The sequence below is a fragment of the Zingiber officinale genome, chromosome 8B (assembly GCF_018446385.1).
Source record: "Zingiber officinale cultivar Zhangliang chromosome 8B, Zo_v1.1, whole genome shotgun sequence".
Lineage (NCBI taxonomy): Eukaryota > Viridiplantae > Streptophyta > Magnoliopsida > Zingiberales > Zingiberaceae > Zingiber > Zingiber officinale.
The window spans coordinates 62070766-62079284 of NC_056001.1; positions in this window are offsets into that span (position 1 = coordinate 62070766).

The following is an 8519-nucleotide window of genomic DNA, read 5'->3' on the forward strand; positions in this document are numbered from 1 at the left end:
CAAGGCTTCTAAGAAGCTCAACAAGGTTACTAGGAAGGTATCTAGGAAGTTATCCCTAGTGAGTACCTAGAGCATCCAAGGAGCACCAATAGGTGTTGGGTTCCTAGGAGCATCTTCTCTACCCCATAGATGGGTTAGAGAGTGTCAACTCCGATTAGAAGGGTAGTTAACCCAACTTTGAGGAAATTGACACTCAAGGAGCATTTTCAAGGTTTTTGTTAACCTTTGAAAATGAAATGGAATTATTATTTACTCCTTGAAAGAGTAAAATGTGCCTAATGGTGGAAAATTGATTTTATCTTAAAAAGGCATAAATTGGGAAAACCTAGAGAAATACCAAGTTGGGATTTTGATATTCTCTTATAAATTTTAAGGCACTCCGTGCCTTGATTTATGTGATTACTCTTGAGGAAAAATGGAATATGCCAACATTTGAGGATAAGCTTAATTTCAATTGGCATAAATTAATCAAGAGAATTAGAAATGCCCATTTAGGTTTTGGCACTCTCTTGAAGCACTTTGGGCAATCTAGGGTTTAAGTTTTAGGATTAGCTAAGATTAACGATACTTAGATAGGTAATCTAGGTATATTTTATTTATGCCAAACCTTGCCATGATTGTTTGCTCATAATATGCCATGACATCATATTTTATCTTATTTGTATTTTGCATTCATGACTTATCATGAAAAATACAAAAATATCATGTCATGCCATACATACATCATGTAGTTATAGGAATCTTTCTTTTGAAAGCTATTTTATTTTGATGTATGCCATAACATTATCATGCATTATGTTTATTTCTTAAAATTAAGGACATATGGCATTAGTTAAACAAGTGGCATTTGTTTACAACAAGTGGAATAAACAAGTGACATTTGTTTAACAAGTAAATCAACAAGTAACATCCTTTGTGGATGTCTACCTCTCAAAATGCCTAAATAGATATGCATGATCCCTAGAATAGGGCAAAACCAAAATCTTACATCTCACAAAGACCTATAAGATGACTTGTATGTCTTTCAGTGCACATTAGATACAAGTGAGATGTTAGGATGATGAACAAAACTCAAGATGTTGATTTAGTGCATTCTTTTGAGTTTTAAGTTCATCAAAACACATAGTTATGTGTTTTCCCATCATTGGGAAAGCTAATGTACAAGTCATGTGCATTATGCCCAAGGAACATGATGGGATATTGGTTTTGAAAATGTTTTTAAAATGTTTTTGGAAAACTTTGGTGAAGGCTATCTTTTGATAGTAATCACCATTGAATAGTTAGACACAAACTTGAAGAAAACGCTAAAGTTTTTGCAAGTTTTCAAGTTTGTATCAATCTTTGAAAATATAAAGTATTTTCATAGAAAGCTATTTTTCCATGATTAAGTATGCCCTAAATAATGTCTACACGAAATTTCATGATTTTTGGATTTTTGTAGAATTTTCTAGGGGTTTCTGAAGTTGACTGAAATGGAATTTCAGCAACTATCAGAACTCCGATCGATCCATGGATCGATTGGAGTTCCTGAATCGATCCGTGGATCGATTCAGAAGGTAAATCTTGCGAGCAGAAGCTCGCTGGATCGATCAGTGGATCGATCCACACATACTGAATCGATCAGTGGATCGATTCGGTTGGTTCAATCGATTGGATCCCAACTCCAATCGATCCAAGTTGCTGATTTTGGTTGGGACGACTTCAGCATCTTTGAACCATGGTTAGTCTATGTAACCATTCCAAACCCTTAAAATACATTTGTATACATAAAAAGGGTGTTTTCGTGTTGAAAACAAGGATGGAATGGTTAAGGAAGACTTCATTGAAGTTTAGGTTGAGGTTTGTTTCAAATTTTGAACATTTGAACCTCAAAACTTCTAAATCTGGGTTTCCTAAAGGTTTAGGGATTCCAAGTCATTGTTGGTGCAATGACAGAAGTTACCACCATGTATTTAGGGGGAGGGACTCTTTAAAGGCATGAAAATTATTTTTCATGAACCTTGGAAGGTGGTTAACCTTCTTTAAAGAAAATGCTCATGGACGAGCTTTTGAACTTGAAATGGGGAGTGGATATCCTCATTATTTCAAGTGGGAACTCAAGATGTTAGAAAATGCTCAAGGTTGGGTATTTGTCTATATTGAGGAAGAAGTTAAGGATAAATGAAGGGTATGAGACATTCATTATCATGTTGGTTCAACGAGTGAAGTTGTAACCAATGATGAGCAACTCTTCAGGGGGAGAGTTTTCAACAAATGGATTTGTTGAAGTGTGCCCAAAGAGGGGGCATAGGTTGATGTGTGCCAATAGGGGGAGAATGAAAGGACGTGTGAAAGGGAGTAAGTTAGGCTTTCATTATGTAAGAGGAGTTTTCTCTTGGGGGAGAATGAAAAGCTTAACTTATGCTTTCATTACCTAGTGGCATGAAGAATGAGGCTATGGGATTAGCCTAACTTACATGTGGCATTGTAAGTGTTATTGTGGTATTGTCAAACATCAAAAAGGGGGAGATTGTTGGTGCAACATCCCTCAGGTCAAGGTTGACCTGGTTGACCAAGCTGAGTCTTGGTTTGGGTTTAGATGTTTGACAATAAGATATTGATTGAAGAAGAGTCAAGTAGGTCAAGGATGACCGGATACTTGACTAGGAAGTCCTAACTGGGATGTTAGGCAGGAGGAAAATCCTGGTGAGTGAAGCCAGGTGAAAGACCTAGTGAGTGAAGCCAGGCAATTGGGAAGTCCTAGTGAGTGAAGCTAGGCAGGAGAAAAATCCTGGTGAGTGAAGCCAGGTGAAAGACCTAGTGAGTAAAGCTAGGCAATTGGGAAGTCCTAATGAGTGAAGCTAGGCAGGAGAAAAATCCTGGTGAGTGAAGCCAGGTGAAAGACCTAGTGAGTGAATCTAGGCAATTGGGAAAGTCCTGGTGAGTGAAGCCAGGCAAGAGAAATCCAGATGGGTCAAGGTTGACCAGACATCTGGTGAGAGTCCAAGTGGGTCAAAGGGATTGACCGGATACTTGGCACGAGGAAGAAAAGTCCAAGTAGGTCTTAGGGAGTGACCGGATACTTGGCAAGAAGAGAAAAGTCCAAGTGGGTCAAAGGGATTGACCAGACACTTGGTGAGAGAGTCCTAGCTGGCCAAGGGTGACCGGATGCTAGGTCTTATGTACCAACAAGTCATGGTTGACTAGATGTTGGTTTAGGGGGCTTTGGGCTTGGTTTTGGGCAAAAACCAAGGTTTGGATTGATCCGTGGATTGATCCAGCAGGTTTGGATTGATCCGTGGATTGATCCAGCAGGTTTGGATCGATCAGTGGATCGATCCAGAAGATCTGGATCGATCCGTGGATCGATCCGTGAGTCCACAGAGAACCTCTGGATCGATCCGTGGATCGATCAGAGGTCCCAATCGATCGATGGATCGATTGGGATGTTCGGAGCGATAAGTGGATCGATCCGTGGATCGATCCGAAGTTTTTTCGCACAGGCGCTCTGGATCGATCCGTGGATCGATCCAGCCTCCCAATCGATTGGGAGCAATCCAATCGATTGGGATTCGACCGCTGGCGCTATAGCTGTTGGCGTGCGATTTCTTCAGAACTTCACCGATTCATTCCAGATTCAACACAGCTCCTCCCCAGCACTCTCTAAGCTCCTCACCGCCAGTTCTTGAAGGTTCTTGGAGGTTCATCCAAGTCAAGAGGCGAGTTGCAACGAGAAGAAGAAGAAGCTAGGGTTTTTACTGCATTTCTTGTAAGCTTTTGCTTATTCTTTACTACCCTTTCTTCTTCTTGTACTGAGAGTCTTGTAGGGCTTCTCCGCCCTCGGTAGTTACCGAAAAGGAGTGTTTTCATAGTGGAGGGTGCGTGCGTGGTGTGGATCCTTGGATTAGTCATCTCCGTTGGAGGTGGATACCAAGTAAACTCCTAGTGTTAGCGTGGTTGTGTTTGTTTATGTATTTTTCGCTGCGCATTCTTGAAGAAACAAGCAACACCGAGCAACGAGCACGCGACGAGCTATTCACCCCCCCCCCCCCCCTCTAGCTACTTTTGGTCCTAACAAGTATGACTTTGAATGAAGGAATGAAGAATAGCAGAGAAAAGTGGCCGCATAATAATGTGTAAATAATGTAAATTGCGTACCTTGTCAATAGAGAAGACCCACCTTTATATACTACCTTTCATAACCTCCATAATCATGAGGTGACATCGTGTGTCAGAGTTTGTTAGTTTGTTGTATAATGAGTATCCGAGGAATCTTTTATCTACCCACAAATGTACCTCTTTTATCATTTATGGTTTAGGCCTTTGATGAAACCATTGAAGAAATATGCTGACATAAATGGTCGACTGATAAGAAACAAGATAACCTCCGAAGGCGGTCCCAAAGGAATATTCCTCAATAATTCTAACAGGTTGTTAAAATGTTGTATATTGTTTGTCTTCTGAATATATCTTGGTCTGTCATCAAGGTCGATCACCCTTATGTATGTCGTTGCATTAAGCTTCTTTGTTGTGTATTGAATGCTATTATAAACTCGGTCAGAGATTCATATGATACATCGAGCATGCCAGAAATCCATTTAAGCAATCCTCTAATAAACTGTGTACTAAAGATTCATTTGGAAGTAAGTATGCAACTAAGTTTCTTAATTCCAACCAGCTTTATAGTCGATCGTGCATGAAGAACTTTATGAAATTGACTACCTCGAACTTGGCCGGTCTTTCATCTGGCTAGACATATAGGGAAAGATTTATAAGGCTAAGGTTTTGAGCCCGACCGACCTGTCCTTTGTCCGGGCGTACACAAAGAGATTTATGAGGTCAAGTGCTTTATGCCCGTCTGATATTTCATCCAGCCGGACGCACATATAGATGCATGAGACCAAGTGCTTAGGTTCGGTCGGTATTTCATCCAACCATGCACACCTATAGATGCATGAGGTCAAGTGCTTTAGGCTCGACCGATATTTCATCCAACCGAGCATGCCTATAGATACATGAGGTCAAGTGTTTTAGGCCTGACCGATATTTCATCCATCAAAGCACAATTATAGATTTATGAGGCTAAGTACTTTAGCCCTGACCGGTATTTCATCCTGTCGGGTATACACCGCGTGAGCTAGCTCCAAGAACCTTGATAGTGGGTGACAACGAAGCTAGTTGGGAAGTACACTCCTATCCCAACTTTGACTGCCATGTCACTTTGACTTTGACTTTAACTATCAGGTCACCTTGACTTCGACTACCGGGTCATTTTTTAAGTCTGCTTATATATATATATTTTATCTACGACAGTGGGCAAATGCCTTGAATGAATCTAGACACCTCGATTCATACCATAGTTTTTTTTTAGTTCCGGAATTAACTCAATTAGATTTTGTCTTTAAATTTTAGCAGTTGAAAATTGTTTATACTAAAAAAATTTAAAACTAAAAAAAAATAAGTACTCATAAGTTATATGTTTAGGGTGTCTAATAGTATTTTTTATTTTTTATAACTTTGGGGCTAAGCCAATTAGATTTTACGTTTAGGGTTTAAGGGTTGAGTTATAGTATGCAAGTTAAAAAAAATTAAAACTAAAAAATTTTAAGTACTCACAAAGTATAGTATATGTATTTAGGCACTACAAAATTTATCAACGCTGCCGACGGAATTTATCGACGGAATATTATTCCATCGGTGTATAATTTCCATTGGTAATTGTATTAATTTCCGTAAAAATAGGGCTACCAACGAATTTTTTGAGATTTCCAAAGGAAATCATATTTTTGTCGATAATTTCTTACAGAAATCTTATTTATGTCGGTAATGTCAAAAAAATTAGGGATCCACACTTTCAAGATTACCAACAGAAATATGATTTCCGTCGGTAACGTCGAACATAAAATTAGGGCATGCCCTTCTCCTCTGATCACGCATAGGTCTCCGTCAATCCTTCTTTTCCTCTCCGGTGATCTTCACGTAAGTTCTCGAGTATTTTCTCCCCTTCCCGCATGATCTCGGTCAGATGCTAGCATGTGACTGGTGGCTTTGCCGGCAGCCAACACACCGTTGGTGGGTTTTCCCCCTAGTAGCACGTGGTTGACGACTTTTCTAGCCGCCAGCCACGTGCTACAGGCTTTTTCAACCGCCATCACGAGGCTGGCGACTTTTTAGGCTGCCAACCTTATGCTGGCTGCTTTACCAACCGCCAACATGTGGTCGGTCACTGTACGAGCCACCAGCAAGCTGCTGGTGACTGTGCCGGCCAGCAAGCTGTCGGCGGCTATGCCGGCTAGCAAGCTGCCGGTCAGCGGCTGCTAGTAGCGCCTTCTTGTAGCGCCTGCTAGCAGCGTGGCCAACTGTCATCTTGCAGCCAGCTGCTTGGCAGGTCGCAAGCCGGCAATGCGACTGGCTCTGCATGCTCAACAGGTTATTAAATCGAGCTCGCCTTGTTGCAAGCTCTCGACTACAAGCTCAGTTCGCCGCATAATCTTTTGTTATGTTTGTTTGTGATTAAATTTCGCTAATTTTTTTTTAGCATATTGTATTTCATGCTCTTCTCCGGCTAGACTAGTCTTCCTCAGGTTTAATTTAATAAACAGTTAATATGTGCTATTTTACATGGTTGAATTTAGATGTAGGTTAAGTTAGTATTTTAATATAAAACGTGATATATACTCATTTGGTGATTTTAGTGTTAGTATATTTATATTTATGTTAATTTTAGAGCTCATTATCTTTTGGTTAAAGCCTGAAATAAAACATTGTTTGTTATTTGTCTGATATGAAATCTAGGGTTTTTTATTATTTAGGTTGATAAATGCTACAAGTTCAATATATGAAAAAACAATCTAGGTTTCTTTTAGTTTACTAAGTTGAATGTTCAATAGAAAGTGAACATTATGTCTAACCTATTAGGTTGTTAAATGGAAACTACCCACGCTATATTATGTTTGATTGCTTTATTTAAGCTTAAATCAAATTGTGCTTGTTTAATAGTATGTTAAATTGTATTCTCATTAGATTACAATGTCTATGAACAAAGTTTGTATGTATAATAATTAGAAAATGAATTTATTAGAGATTATTTTATTGCTGAAGTTGAAGATTTTGTAAATTTTGTTAAGAGTTATTCAGAGTGTATGAATGGTGACGAGTTACAGTGTTCGTGTAATCATTCAAATGTAGAAATAGAGTCTTCCGTAATGAGGATATCATGAAAGTACATATCTATAGAAATAATTTTATGACAAATTACTATAATTGGTACAGTCACAGAGAGCCTTATTTGTATGAACCAATAGGGCCTTCTGGTGGTTCGTCATTTGACACAACTTTTACTGTGATTGAATCATCGACTAATGATATTACAATGCAATCAATGGTTCCCGATGTAATAAATGTTGCAGTTGATTATTCGAATATAAATGAAATACCAATATATGAATATCAACAACTATATGAAATGTTAAAGGCTAGTGAAAAAGAAGTGTGGGAATGTATTCCTTCTAGTCATTCCCAACTATCAGCTACTACAAGGTTATTGAATATAAAAGCAGAATATCATTTTTTTTAAAAGATCTTACGATGACATATGTCAATTGATGTTAGAATTGCTTCCTATTGATAACATAATAACTGATAGTTTTTATAATACAAAGATATTGATTAGAGGTTTAGGTTTGTTTGTACTAAAGATTGATTGTTATATAAACAACTGCATAATATTTTGGAATGAAGACAGTGATCTAAGTGAATGCAAAATTTATACTCACCCTCGTTATAAGCATCATACTCACATACCAGAGAACAAGAAAAAAAATATTGCTTGGAAAGTGATGTATTAGTTTCGTTTAATTGCTAGACTTCAACTCTTGTATGCATCTGTCGCTACAGCTTGCCACATGATGTGGCATCATGAACATGAGCACGAGGAGGTATTATGTGTTATCCTTATAATTCCCCTACATGGAAATATGTCACGCCCTGAGGGTATACTTGTCCTCTAATTGGATGGTACCCCTTAATGACAATATAGGAAATACGATATCGAACCAATTCAAGCCAACATAAAAACAACGATGTAATATAACAACGCCAAATCACAAAATGATAATGCATGTATATATGCATGTACATGTGAACATACTCAAAACCTGATATAGAAAGAAACTCCAACCATAAAAAACAGGAACAATACTATAAAGCCACTAAGTGAAAACCCAACTCGAGCAGGACTGGCATCCAGGACCTTTGAGCGACACCACACCTCCTCTATCTGCTAACTTGAAAGTCAAGGGAAAAGTAAAGGATAGTGAGTACAACCACTCAATGGGTAGAAAAAGATAGTGCATGAATAATATACTAACAGGAGATCAAAGGATGCAGTCTCGATGAAAATACTTACTAACCAACGTATGTGTCCCAACATAATCACCAGCTAACCAAAAGTATAATTAATAATATAGCACTTCACTAACCTGCTCAACTAAGTATAACCAACAATTTGGGAGTACATATAGTACATCCAAACCTGCACG